The 14,423-nt window shown below is 48.6% G+C and overlaps 1 protein-coding gene across 2 annotated transcripts in view; it reads left to right on the top strand.

Moving 5' to 3' along the window:
- znf830 (zinc finger protein 830) overlaps positions 1 to 543 on the top strand; it is a 7,666-nt gene extending 7,123 nt beyond the window's left edge. For both annotated transcript variants that reach the window (XM_058796468.1, XM_058796458.1), the window contains exon 2: positions 1 to 543. This exon is cut by the window's left edge and continues 1,770 nt beyond it. The gene's annotated coding sequence lies outside the window, so the exon portion shown is untranslated.
- The last annotated feature ends 13,880 nt before the right edge of the window (positions 544 to 14,423 follow it).

Raw genomic sequence — 14,423 nt, 5'->3', positions numbered from 1 at the left:
TTGAGTACACTTAGATGATCTTAAGTTTATCTTAAGAAGTACTAAATAATTATTTTTAGTATATTAAGTACAAAATTAGTGTGCAAAAATAGAGCACTTTAAGTATGTTATGGAAGTGCACTTGTGTTTCACCTGGGGAATGTTCTCTGTGGAAGCGCCGTGGTGTCCTGTGGGCCAAGGCTCAGTTAAAATGGACTGCTTCAAATAAACCATATATTGTCGCAATCGTGTGTTTAATGTCTTCACGTTTCCAAAGGGTTCTGCCTTTTATTCAGATAACACAGTGACAGCTGGACGCTTTTGTCCATATTAGGGATTTCCTGGTAAGTTGTAAGTTATTACTTCTATATGAGTCCGTCTTGCACTTTCTGCACCGTCCGGCTTCATGTATGAGTTTATATATATATATATATATATAACCTTACTGTTGTCACATTTCCCTGGTTAAATAAGCAGTACATTAAAAAGGCCAAATACAATTATATTTTATGTTTTTACACTGTAATATTCTGTTTATCAAAACCAATAAATCTCATCAAGTTAGTATTTTTACGTATGTTACTTTTTACTTTTGAACTTTACCAATGTGTGTCGCTGTTGGACAGAATTACTTTATAAAAACTAGTGACTTTTACACTTTTTAATGTCACATTTTGTAATACTTGCATTGATTTATTTTTGTAATATCTATAATTTTCTCATCCATTTTTTTCTCTAAAGAGACTGCCTCCCTTGCCTTGACTGATGGCAGAAGCCATACAACACACAAACATCAGAAATTCAGTAATCTTAAATTATGATACTTGCGGCTTTGAGGTTATGTAAATTTTGGCAGATTATTTTACATTCATTTCATGCATGCAAATTAATAAAGTGATGAATGGAAATTGGGCAGTTCAATTAAGTATAGAATTTTTGTAATAGCTACAAAAATGAAAATGGGCAAATGTGGCATCACCGAGAAATTAAATGTTTTTTTATTGCAATTTGTATAGCCATGGTTTTACTACAAATAGCATGCTTAAACTATGGTGAGTGTAGCAAAATGTTTTAACTGTAATACCTTTTTTATGTGTTGCAAAACCATGTGTAATTTTCCTAAGTTTTGTTGCAAACAATTCTTACTGTTATTTTATAATGAAAAACAGTAGTAATACATTTATAATATTTATAGAAAGCATTCATTGTTAGAAAAGATCATTTATGTCATGTACTGTAAATGTCTAGGCCTACAAGTCTGAAGCATTAATTGTAACATTAGTATATACACCAAATATTTTGACCATACTTTCTTCTTTCACGGCAGGAAAACATTATTTGAGAGACACCAGGACTGCAGCTGACTGGTGCGGTAACAGAAATTTAAATGGATTTTTTTTTTCTTTTATAAAAAATTTATGATGCACACTACATACCAGCAAGCAGATGAGCACCAAATTAGATCCCTACAGAAAGCTGCAGGCAGGAAGTCCTCCAGCGGAACTGTTCACTTCTCTCCTGTTTGTGAAGAGACAGGACTGTGAGATGTTCTGCACAGAACTTGTGGATAAAAACAAGTGGGCTACTGTCGCCATATTTGATTGAGAATTTTTCATCCTTCAGGATCCAACAGTTCACTGTATACAGTCCAAAGGAAAATATTAATAAAGAGTGAATAAAGATCCTTCAGGATCAGAAATAAAAAGTCAGTTAATGATAAAAATACATTAAAAAATCAGTGTCTCAATTAAAATGGTCTCATGATTATTTTAATATATATTGTATGTGTATATATATATATATATATATACACTTTAGTTTTGGGTTCAATTCTCACTACCTTACTATTGACTTTTGCCTCAATAAACTCCTTACTGTTCAGGTATAGGGTAAGATGTACAGGTGCATCTCAGTAAATTAGAATGTCGTGAAAAAGTTCATTTTTTCTTGTAAGTTATTTCAAAAAGTGAAACTTTCATATATTTTAGATTCATTGCATATAAAGTAAAACATTTCAAAAGTTTTTTTTTGTTTGTTTTAATTTTGATGATTAGAGTTTACAGCTCATGAAAGTCAAAAATCAGTATCTCAAAATATTAGAATATTTACATTTGAGTTTGAATAAATGACCATCCCTACAGTATAAATTCCGGGTATCTCTTGTTCTTTGAAACCACAATAATGGGGAAGACTGCTGACTTGGCAATGATCCAGAAGACGAACATTGACGCCCTCCACAAAGAGGGTAAGTCACAGAGGGTCATTACTGAAAGGTGTGGCTGTTTACAGAGTGCTGTATCAAAGCATATTAAATGCAAAGTTGACTGGAAGGAAGAATTTGGGTAGGAAAAGTTGCACAAGCAACAGGGATGACCGCAAGCTTGAGAATACAGTCAAGCAAAGCCGATTCAAACACTTGTGAGAGCTTCACAAGGAGAGAACTGAAGCTGGAGTCAGTGCATCAAGAGTCACCACGCTCAGTGCATCATTAACTTTGCATCATTAAAAAAAAAAAAAAAACACCACCGCACGCCACTGAGAACAGTGTAGTCAGTACCGCCGCTCCCTACACGCAGAGTAAGCAGTTTGCGTAGGGCACCAACTCCCTGGGGGGCACCATCACAGTTGCTCCAAAAAAAAAAATTTTTTCAAAGGGAGCCAAAGTCCTGGTCATTGCTGCTGCTACACTTAGCTACAGGACGATCAGATCCTTGTTTAATAGGCTATTGACCAAACATTTAATTCAAATATCCACTTAATCTTTAATTTTTGGCCACCTTTTTGCTATAGATGACACAGCCTCTATAATTTCTTCAACATAAAACATGTGGAGATCACAACCCTTACAAAAATTAACCATGGATTTATCGTAGCAAAACTGCTTAATTTTCTTTTGCGTGATTTCTGAATGCTTGAGACTATAAAATCAATTAGACAGCTGCATTAATAAAATCATAGCCACAGGTAACTGTCTAGAGCTATAGCTGTAATTTGTAAATAATGCAATTTAATTACAATTTATTTATTTACTTTTATATTTTATTAAAGTTCCATTTTGACCCCTGTAGTAAGCGGGGTTTTTTTGTTGTTGTTTTTTTAACTTCCATAACATTTGAGGGAGGGGCACAACAATACAATCCTGCTTAGGACACCCATTTGACCGGCAGCGGCCCTGAGTGTAGTATTTACCGAGCAAACAGCAGAAACAGTGAGAAAAACCGTGGCAGCTGCCAGAAATGACCTGAGGATCTGGGGATGCCACCGGAAGTGCTGCGACCTGCCACTGCCAGGATCATTATTGTGAGACGTGACTGCACAGCTAACAGTCTGACGAACTCTTTATCGATGAAGAGTACAGTGCAGGATGCATTTCAGTAAATATACAGTAAACATACATAGATTATTAGTGCAGTGTGGATGAACAGGTATTTGTTTGTTTGATGTTCTGAAGATCAGAGAGCAGCCACAGACAGCTGGAGCAGCACAGAGGAGCTGTTATTTCATCTCCAGGAGGCATGCAGGTGATGCTGAGACAGATGATGGAGAGACAGGTGATGCTGAGACAGGTGATGGAGAGACAGGTGATGCTGAGCTCAGGTGATGGAGAGACAGGTGATGGAGAGACAGATGATGGAGAGACAGGTGATGCAGAGACAGGTGATGGAGAGACAGGTGATGCTGAGCACAGGTGATGCTGAGACAGGTGATGGAGAGACAGATGATGGAGAGACAGGTGATGCTGAGACAGGTGATGGAGAGACAGATGATGGAGAGACAGGTGATGCAGAGACAGGTGATGGTGAGACAGGTGATGCTGAGACAGGTGATGGAGAGACAGGTGATGCTGAGACAGGTGATGCAGAGACAGGTGATGCTGAGACAGGTGATGAGACAGGTGATGGAGACAGGTGATGCTGAGCTCAGGTGATGCTGAGACAGGTGATGCAGAGACAGGTGATGCTGAGCTCAGGTGATGCTGAGACAGGTGATGCAGAGACAGGTGATGCTGAGCTCAGGTGAAGCTGAGACAGGTGATGCTGAGCTCAGGTGATGCTGAGACAGGTGATGCAGACAGGTGATGCTGAGCTCAGGTGATGCTGAGCTCAGGTGATGCTGAGACAGGTGATGCAGAGACAGGTGATGCTGAGCTCAGGTGATGCTGAGACAGGTGATGCAGAGACAGGTGATGCTGAGCTCAGGTGATGCTGAGACAGGTGATGCAGAGACAGGTGATGCTGAGCTCAGGTGATGCTGAGACAGGTGATGCTGAGCTCAGGTGTTGCTGAGACAGGTGATGCAGAGACAGGTGATGCTTAGCTCAGGTGATGCTGAGACAGGTGATGCAGAGACAGGTGATGCTGAGCTCAGGTGATGGAGAGACAGGTGATGGAGAGACAGGTGATGCAGAGACAGGTGATGGAGAGACAGATGATGGAGAGACAGGTGATGCAGAGACAGGTGATGGTGAGACAGGTGATGCTGAGACAGGTGATGAGAGACAGGTGATGCTGAGCTCAGGTGATGCTGAGACAGGTGATGCAGAGACAGGTGATGCTGAGCTCAGGTGATGCTGAGACAGGTGATGCAGAGACAGGTGATGCTGAGCTCAGGTGATGCTGAGACAGGTGATGCTGAGCTCAGGTGATGGTGAGACAGGTGATGCTGAGACAGGTGATGGAGAGACAGGTGATGCTGAGACAGGTGATGCAGAGACAGGTGATACTGAGACAGATGATGGAGACAGGTGATGCAGAGACAGGTGATGGAGAGACAGGTGATGCTGAGCTCAGGTGATGGAGACAGGTGATGCTGAGACAGGTGATGGAGAGACAGATGATGGAGAGACAGGTGATGCAGAGACAGGTGATGCTGAGACAGATGATGGAGAGACAGGTGATGCTGAGACAGATGATGGAGACAGGTGATGCAGAGACAGGTGATGCTGAGCTCAGGTGATGCAGAGACAGGTGATGGAGAGACAGATGATGGAGAGACAGGTGATGCAGAGACAGGTGATGCTGAGACAGATGATGGAGAGACAGGTGATGCAGAGACAGGTGATGCTGAGACAGATGATGGAGAGACAGGTGATGCTGAGACAGATGATGGAGAGACAGGTGATGCAGAGGCAGGTGAGGCTGAGCTCAGGTGATGCAGAGACAGATGATGGAGAGACAGGTGATGCTGAGCTCAGGTGATGCAGAGACAGGTGATGGAGAGACAGATGATGGAGAGACAGGTGATGCAGAGACAGGTGATGCTGAGACAGATGATGGAGAGACAGGTGATGCAGAGACAGGTGATGCTGAGCTCAGGTGATGCTGAGACAGATGATGGAGAAACAGGTGATGCTGAGCTCAGGTGATGGAGAGACAGGTGATGCTGAGACAGGTGATAGAGAGACAGATGATGGAGAGACAGGTGATGCTGAGACAGGTGATGCTGAGACAGGTGATGCTGAGCTCAGGTGATGCTGAGACAGGTGATGCAGAGACAGGTGATGCTGAGCTCAGGTGATGCTGAGACAGGTGATGCAGAGACAGGTGATGCTGAGCTCAGGTGATGCTGAGACAGGTGATGCTGAGCTCAGGTGATGCTGAGACAGGTGATGCAGAGACAGGTGATGCTGAGCTCAGGTGATGCTGAGCTCAGGTGATGCTGAGCTCAGGTGTTGCTGAGACAGGTGATGCTGAGACAGGTGATGCAGAGACAGGTGATGCTGAGCACAGGTGATGCTGAGCTCAGGTGTTGCTGAGACAGGTGATGCTGAGCTCAGGTGATGCTGAGACAGGTGATGCAGAGACAGGTGATGCTGAGCTCAGGTGATGCTGAGACAGGTGATGCAGAGACAGGTGATGCTGAGCTCAGGTGATGCTGAGACAGGTGATGCAGAGACAGGTGATGCTGAGCTCAGGTGATGCTGAGACAGGTGATGCAGAGACAGTGATGCTGAGCTCAGGTGATGCTGAGCTCAGGTGATGCTGAGACAGGTGATGCTGAGCTCAGGTGATGCTGAGACAGGATGCTGAGCTCAGGTGATGCTGAGACAGATGATGGAGAAACAGGTGATGCTGAGCTCAGGTGATGGAGAGACAGGTGATGCTGAGACAGGTGATAGAGAGACAGATGATGGAGAGACAGGTGATGCTGAGACAGGTGATGCTGAGACAGGTGATGCTGAGCTCAGGTGATGCTGAGACAGGTGATGCAGAGACAGGTAATGCTGAGACAGGTGATGCTGAGCTCAGGTGATGCTGAGACAGGTGATGCAGAGACAGGTGATGCTGAGCTCAGGTGATGCTGAGCTCAGGTGTTGCTGAGACAGGTGATGCTGAGACAGGTGATGCAGAGACAGGTGATGCTGAGCTCAGGTGATGCTGAGCTCAGGTGTTGCTGAGACAGGTGATGCTGAGCTCAGGTGATGCTGAGACAGGTGATGCAGAGACAGGTGATGCTGAGCTCAGGTGATGCTGAGACAGGTGATGCAGAGACAGGTGATGCTGAGCTCAGGTGGAGAGACAGGTGATGCTGAGCTCAGGTGATGCTGAGACAGGTGATGCAGAGACAGGTGTTGCTGAGACAGGTGATGGAGAGACAGATGATGGTGAGCTCAGGTGTTGCTGAGACAGGTGATGCTGAGACAGGTGATGCAGAGACAGGTGATGCTGAGCTCAGGTGATGCTGAGACAGGTGATGCAGAGACAGGTGATGCTGAGCTCAGGTGATGCTGAGACAGGTGATGCAGAGACAGGTGATGCTGAGCTCAGGTGATGCTGAGACAGGTGATGCTGAGCTCAGGTGATGCAGAGACAGGTGATGGAGAGACAGATGATGCTGAGACAGATGATGGAGAGACAGGTGATGCAGAGACAGGTGATGCTGAGACAGATGATGGAGAGACAGGTGATGCTGAGACAGATGATGGAGAGACAGGTGATGCAGAGACAGGTGATGCTGAGCTCAGGTGATGCAGAGACAGGTGATGGAGAGACAGATGATGCTGAGACAGATGATGGAGAGACAGGTGATGCAGAGACAGGTGATGCTGAGACAGATGATGGAGAGACAGGTGATGCAGAGACAGGTGATGCTGAGACAGATGATGGAGAGACAGGTGATGCTGAGACAGATGATGGAGAGACAGGTGATGCAGAGGCAGGTGATGCTGAGCTCAGGTGATGCAGAGACAGGTGATGGAGAGACAGATGATGGAGAGACAGGTGATGCTGAGCTCAGGTGATGCAGAGACAGGTGATGGAGAGACAGATGATGGAGAGAGGTGATGCAGAGACAGGTGATGCTAAAACAGATGATGGAGAGACAGGTGATGCAGAGACAGGTGATGCTGAGCTCAGGTGATGCTGAGACAGATGATGGAGAAACAGGTGATGCTGAGCTCAGGTGATGGAGAGACAGGTGATGCTGAGACAGGTGATAGAGAGACAGATGATGGAGAGACAGGTGATGCTGAGACAGGTGATGCTGAGACAGGTGATGCTGAGCTCAGGTGATGCTGAGACAGGTGATGCAGAGACAGGTGATGCTGAGCTCAGGTGATGCTGAGACAGGTGATGCAGAGACAGGTGATGCTGAGCTCAGGTGATGCTGAGACAGGTGATGCTGAGCTCAGGTGATGCTGAGACAGGTGATGCAGAGACAGGTGATGCTGAGCTCAGGTGATGCTGAGCTCAGGTGATGCTGAGACAGGTGATGCAGAGACAGGTGATGCTGAGCTCAGGTGATGCTGAGACAGGTGATGCAGAGACAGGTGATGCTGAGCTCAGGTGATGCTGAGACAGGTGATGCAGAGACAGGTGATGCTGAGCTCAGGTGATGCTGAGACAGGTGATGCTGAGCTCAGGTGATGCTGAGACAGGTGATGCAGAGACAGGTGATGCTGAGCTCAGGTGATGGAGAGACAGATGATGGTGAGCTCAGGTGATGCTGAGCTCAGGTGTTACTGAGACAGGTGATGCAGAGACAGGTGATGCTTAGCTCAGGTGATGCTGAGACAGGTGATGCAGAGACAGGTGATGCTGAGCTCAGGTGATGGAGAGACAGGTGATGCTGAGACAGGTGATGGAGAGACAGATGATGGAGACAGGTGATGCAGAGACAGGTGATGGAGAGACAGATGATGGAGAGACAGGTGATGCAGAGACAGGTGATGCTGAGACAGATGATGGAGAGACAGGTGATGCAGAGACAGGTGATGCTGAGACAGATGATGGAGAGACAGGTGATGCTGAGACAGATGATGGAGACAGGTGATGCAGAGGCAGGTGAGGCTGAGCTCAGGTGATGCAGAGACAGGTGATGGAGAGACAGATGATGGAGAGACAGGTGATGCTGAGCTCAGGTGATGCAGACAGGTGATGGAGAGACAGATGATGGAGAGACAGATGATGGAGAAACAGGTGATGCTGAGCTCAGGTGATGGAGAGACAGGTGATGCTGAGACAGGTGATAGAGAGACAGATGATGGAGAGACAGGTGATGCTGAGACAGGTGATGCTGAGACAGGTGATGCTGAGCTCAGGTGATGCTGAGACAGGTGATGCAGAGACAGGTGATGCTGAGCTCAGGTGATGCTGAGACAGGTGATGCAGAGACAGGTGATGCTGAGCTCAGGTGATGCTGAGACAGGTGATGCTGAGACAGGTGATGCTGAGACAGGTGATGCAGAGACAGGTGATGCAGACAGGTGATGCTGAGCTCAGGTGATGCTGAGCTCAGGTGATGCTGAGACAGGTGATGCTGAGACAGGTGATGCAGAGACAGGTGATGCTGAGACAGGTGATGCTGAGCTCAGGTGATGCTGAGACAGGTGATGCTGAGACAGGTGATGCTGAGACAGGTGATGCAGAGACAGGTGATGCTGAGCTCAGGTGATGCTGAGACAGGTGATGCAGAGACAGGTGATGCTGAGCTCAGGTGATGCTGAGACAGGTGATGCAGAGACAGGTGATGCTGAGCTCAGGTGATGCTGAGACAGATGATGGAGAGACAGGTGATGCTGAGCTCAGGTGATGGAGACAGGTGATGCTGAGACAGGTGATGAGAGACAGGTGATGGAGAGACAGGTGATGCTGAGACAGGTGATGCTGAGACAGGTGATGCTGAGCTCAGGTGATGCTGAGACAGGTGATGCAGAGACAGGTGATGCTGAGCTCAGGTGATGGAGAGACAGGTGATGCTGAGCTCAGGTGATGCTGAGACAGGTGATGCAGAGACAGGTGATGCTGAGCTCAGGTGATGCTGAGCTCAGGTGATGCTGAGACAGGTGATGCAGAGACAGGTGATGCTGAGCTCAGGTGATGCTGAGACAGGTGATGCAGAGACAGGTGATGCTGAGCTCAGGTGATGCTGAGACAGGTGATGCAGAGACAGGTGATGCTGAGCTCAGGTGATGCTGAGACAGGTGATGCTGAGCTCAGGTGATGCTGAGACAGGTGATGCAGAGACAGGTGATGCTGAGCTCAGGTGATGGAGAGACAGATGATGGTGAGCTCAGGTGATGCTGAGCTCAGGTGTTACTGAGACAGGTGATGCAGAGACAGGTGATGCTTAGCTCAGGTGATGCTGAGACAGGTGATGCAGAGACAGGTGATGCTGAGCTCAGGTGATGGAGAGACAGGTGATGCTGAGACAGGTGATGGAGAGACAGATGATGGAGAGACAGGTGATGCAGAGACAGGTGATGGAGAGACAGATGATGGAGAGACAGGTGATGCAGAGACAGGTGATGGTGAGACAGGTGATGCTGAGACAGGTGATGGAGAGACAGGTGATGCTGAGACAGGTGATGCAGAGACAGGTGATACTGAGACAGATGATGGAGAGACAGGTGATGCAGAGACAGGTGATGAGAGACAGGTGATGCTGAGCTCAGGTGATGGAGACAGGTGATGCTGAGACAGGTGATGGAGAGACAGATGATGGAGAGACAGGTGATGCAGAGACAGTGATGCTGAGACAGATGATGGAGAGACAGGTGATGCTGAGACAGATGATGGAGAGACAGGTGATGCAGAGACAGGTGATGCTGAGCTCAGGTGATGCAGAGACAGGTGATGGAGAGACAGATGATGGAGACAGGTGATGCAGAGACAGGTGATGCTGAGACAGATGATGGAGAGACAGGTGATGCAGAGACAGGTGATGCTGAGACAGATGATGGAGACAGGTGATGCTGAGACAGATGATGAGAGACAGGTGATGCAGAGACAGGTGATGGAGAGACAGATGATGGAGACAGGTGATGCAGAGACAGGTGATGGTGAGACAGGTGATGCTGAGACAGGTGATGGAGAGACAGGTGATGCTGAGACAGGTGATGCAGAGACAGGTGATACTGAGACAGATGATGGAGAGACAGGTGATGCAGAGACAGGTGATGGAGAGACAGGTGATGCTGAGCTCAGGTGATGGAGAGACAGGTGATGCTGAGACAGGTGATGGAGAGACAGATGATGGAGAGACAGGTGATGCAGAGACAGGTGATGCTGAGACAGATGATGGAGAGACAGGTGATGCTGAGACAGATGATGGAGAGACAGGTGATGCAGAGACAGGTGATGCTGAGCTCAGGTGATGCAGAGACAGGTGATGGAGAGACAGATGATGGAGAGACAGGTGATGCAGAGACAGGTGATGCTGAGACAGATGATGGAGAGACAGGTGATGCAGAGACAGGTGATGCTGAGACAGATGATGGAGAGACAGGTGATGCTGAGACAGATGATGGAGACAGGTGATGCAGAGGCAGGTGAGGCTGAGCTCAGGTGATGCAGAGACAGGTGATGGAGAGACAGATGATGGAGAGACAGGTGATGCTGAGCTCAGGTGATGCAGAGACAGGTGATGGAGAGACAGATGATGGAGAGAGATGATGGAGAAACAGGTGATGCTGAGCTCAGGTGATGGAGAGACAGGTGATGCTGAGACAGGTGATAGAGAGACAGATGATGGAGAGACAGGTGATGCTGAGACAGGTGATGCTGAGACAGGTGATGCTGAGCTCAGGTGATGCTGAGACAGGTGATGCAGAGACAGGTGATGCTGAGCTCAGGTGATGCTGAGACAGGTGATGCAGAGACAGGTGATGCTGAGCTCAGGTGATGCTGAGACAGGTGATGCTGAGCTCAGGTGATGCTGAGACAGGTGATGCAGAGACAGGTGATGGTGAGACAGGTGATGCTGAGACAGGTGATGGAGAGACAGGTGATGCTGAGACAGGTGATGCAGAGACAGGTGATACTGAGACAGATGATGGAGAGACAGGTGATGCAGAGACAGGTGATGGAGAGACAGGTGATGCTGAGCTCAGGTGATGGAGAGACAGGTGATGCTGAGACAGGTGATGGAGAGACAGATGATGGAGAGACAGGTGATGCAGAGACAGGTGATGCTGAGACAGATGATGGAGAGACAGGTGATGCTGAGACAGATGATGGAGAGACAGGTGATGCAGAGACAGGTGATGCTGAGCTCAGGTGATGCAGAGACAGGTGATGGAGACAGATGATGGAGAGACAGGTGATGCAGAGACAGGTGATGCTGAGACAGATGATGGAGAGACAGGTGATGCAGAGACAGGTGATGCTGAGACAGATGATGGAGACAGGTGATGCTGAGACAGATGATGGAGAGACAGGTGATGCAGAGGCAGGTGAGGCTGAGCTCAGGTGATGCAGAGACAGGTGATGGAGAGACAGATGATGGAGAGACAGGTGATGCTGAGCTCAGGTGATGCAGAGACAGGTGATGGAGAGACAGATGATGGAGAGACAGATGATGGAGAAACAGGTGATGCTGAGCTCAGGTGATGGAGAGACAGGTGATGCTGAGACAGGTGATGAGAGACAGATGATGGAGAGACAGGTGATGCTGAGACAGGTGATGCTGAGACAGGTGATGCTGAGCTCAGGTGATGCTGAGACAGGTGATGCAGAGACAGGTGATGCTGAGCTCAGGTGATGCTGAGACAGGTGATGCAGAGACAGGTGATGCTGAGCTCAGGTGATGCTGAGACAGGTGATGCAGAGACAGGTGATGCTGAGCTCAGGTGATGCTGAGACAGGTGATGCTGAGCTCAGGTGATGCAGAGACAGGTGATGGAGAGACAGATGATGCTGAGACAGATGATGGAGAGACAGGTGATGCAGAGACAGGTGATGCTGAGACAGATGATGGAGACAGGTGATGCTGAGACAGATGATGGAGAGACAGGTGATGCAGAGACAGGTGATGCTGAGCTCAGGTGATGCAGAGACAGGTGATGGAGAGACAGATGATGCTGAGACAGATGATGGAGACAGGTGATGCAGAGACAGGTGATGCTGAGACAGATGATGGAGACAGGTGATGCAGAGACAGGTGATGCTGAGACAGATGATGGAGAGGTGATGCTGAGACAGATGATGGAGAGACAGGTGATGCAGAGGCAGGTGATGCTGAGCTCAGGTGATGCAGAGACAGGTGATGGAGACAGATGATGGAGAGACAGGTGATGCTGAGCTCAGGTGATGCAGAGACAGGTGATGGAGAGACAGATGATGGAGAGAGGTGATGCAGAGACAGGTGATGCTAAAACAGATGATGGAGAGACAGGTGATGCAGAGACAGGTGATGCTGAGCTCAGGTGATGCTGAGACAGATGATGGAGAAACAGGTGATGCTGAGCTCAGGTGATGGAGAGACAGGTGATGCTGAGACAGGTGATAGAGAGACAGATGATGGAGAGACAGGTGATGCTGAGACAGGTGATGCTGAGACAGGTGATGCTGAGCTCAGGTGATGCTGAGACAGGTGATGCAGAGACAGGTGATGCTGAGCTCAGGTGATGCTGAGACAGGTGATGCAGAGACAGGTGATGCTGAGCTCAGGTGATGCTGAGACAGGTGATGCTGAGCTCAGGTGATGCTGAGACAGGTGATGCAGAGACAGGTGATGCTGAGCTCAGGTGATGCTGAGCTCAGGTGATGCTGAGACAGGTGATGCAGAGACAGGTGATGCTGAGCTCAGGTGATGCTGAGACAGGTGATGCAGACAGGTGATGCTGAGCTCAGGTGATGCTGAGACAGGTGATGCAGAGACAGGTGATGCTGAGCTCAGGTGATGCTGAGAGACAGGTGATGCTGAGCTCAGGTGATGCTGAGACAGGTGATGCAGAGACAGGTGATGCTGAGCTCAGGTGATGGAGAGACAGATGATGGTGAGCTCAGGTGATGCTGAGCTCAGGTGTTACTGAGACAGGTGATGCAGAGACAGGTGATGCTTAGCTCAGGTGATGCTGAGACAGGTGATGCAGAGACAGGTGATGCTGAGCTCAGGTGATGGAGAGACAGGTGATGCTGAGACAGGTGATGGAGAGACAGATGATGGAGAGACAGGTGATGCAGAGACAGGTGATGGAGACAGATGATGGAGAGACAGGTGATGCAGAGACAGGTGATGGTGAGACAGGTGATGCTGAGACAGGTGATGGAGAGACAGGTGATGCTGAGACAGGTGATGCAGAGACAGGTGATGCTGAGACAGATGATGGAGACAGGTGATGCAGAGACAGGTGATGGAGAGACAGGTGATGCTGAGCTCAGGTGATGGAGACAGGTGATGCTGAGACAGGTGATGGAGAGACAGATGATGGAGAGACAGGTGATGCAGAGACAGGTGATGCTGAGACAGATGATGGAGACAGGTGATGCTGAGACAGATGATGGAGAGACAGGTGATGCAGAGACAGGTGATGCTGAGCTCAGGTGATGCAGAGACAGGTGATGGAGACAGATGATGGAGAGACAGGTGATGCAGAGACAGGTGATGCTGAGACAGATGATGGAGAGACAGGTGATGCAGAGACAGGTGATGCTGAGACAGATGATGGAGAGACAGGTGATGCTGAGACAGATGATGGAGAGACAGGTGATGCAGAGGCAGGTGAGGCTGAGCTCAGGTGATGCAGAGACAGGTGATGGAGAGACAGATGATGGAGAGACAGGTGATGCTGAGCTCAGGTGATGCAGAGACAGGTGATGGAGAGACAGATGATGGAGAGACAGATGATGGAGAAACAGGTGATGCTGAGCTCAGGTGATGGAGAGACAGGTGATGCTGAGACAGGTGATAGAGAGACAGATGATGGAGAGACAGGTGATGCTGAGACAGGTGATGCTGAGACAGGTGATGCTGAGCTCAGGTGATGCTGAGACAGGTGATGCAGAGACAGGTGATGCTGAGCTCAGGTGATGCTGAGACAGGTGATGCAGAGACAGGTGATGCTGAGCTCAGGTGATGCTGAGACAGGTGATGCTGAGCTCAGGTGATGCTGAGACAGGTGATGCAGAGACAGGTGATGCTGAGCTCAGGTGATGCTGAGCTCAGGTGATGCTGAGCTCAGGTGTTGCTGAGACAGGTGATGCTGAGACAGGTGATGCAGAGAC

Source organism: Onychostoma macrolepis, chromosome 02 (genome assembly GCF_012432095.1).
Source record: "Onychostoma macrolepis isolate SWU-2019 chromosome 02, ASM1243209v1, whole genome shotgun sequence".
NCBI lineage: Eukaryota > Metazoa > Chordata > Actinopteri > Cypriniformes > Cyprinidae > Onychostoma > Onychostoma macrolepis.
Note: the sequence above shows the minus strand (reverse complement) of the source record. Positions and strands in the feature narration are given on the sequence as shown.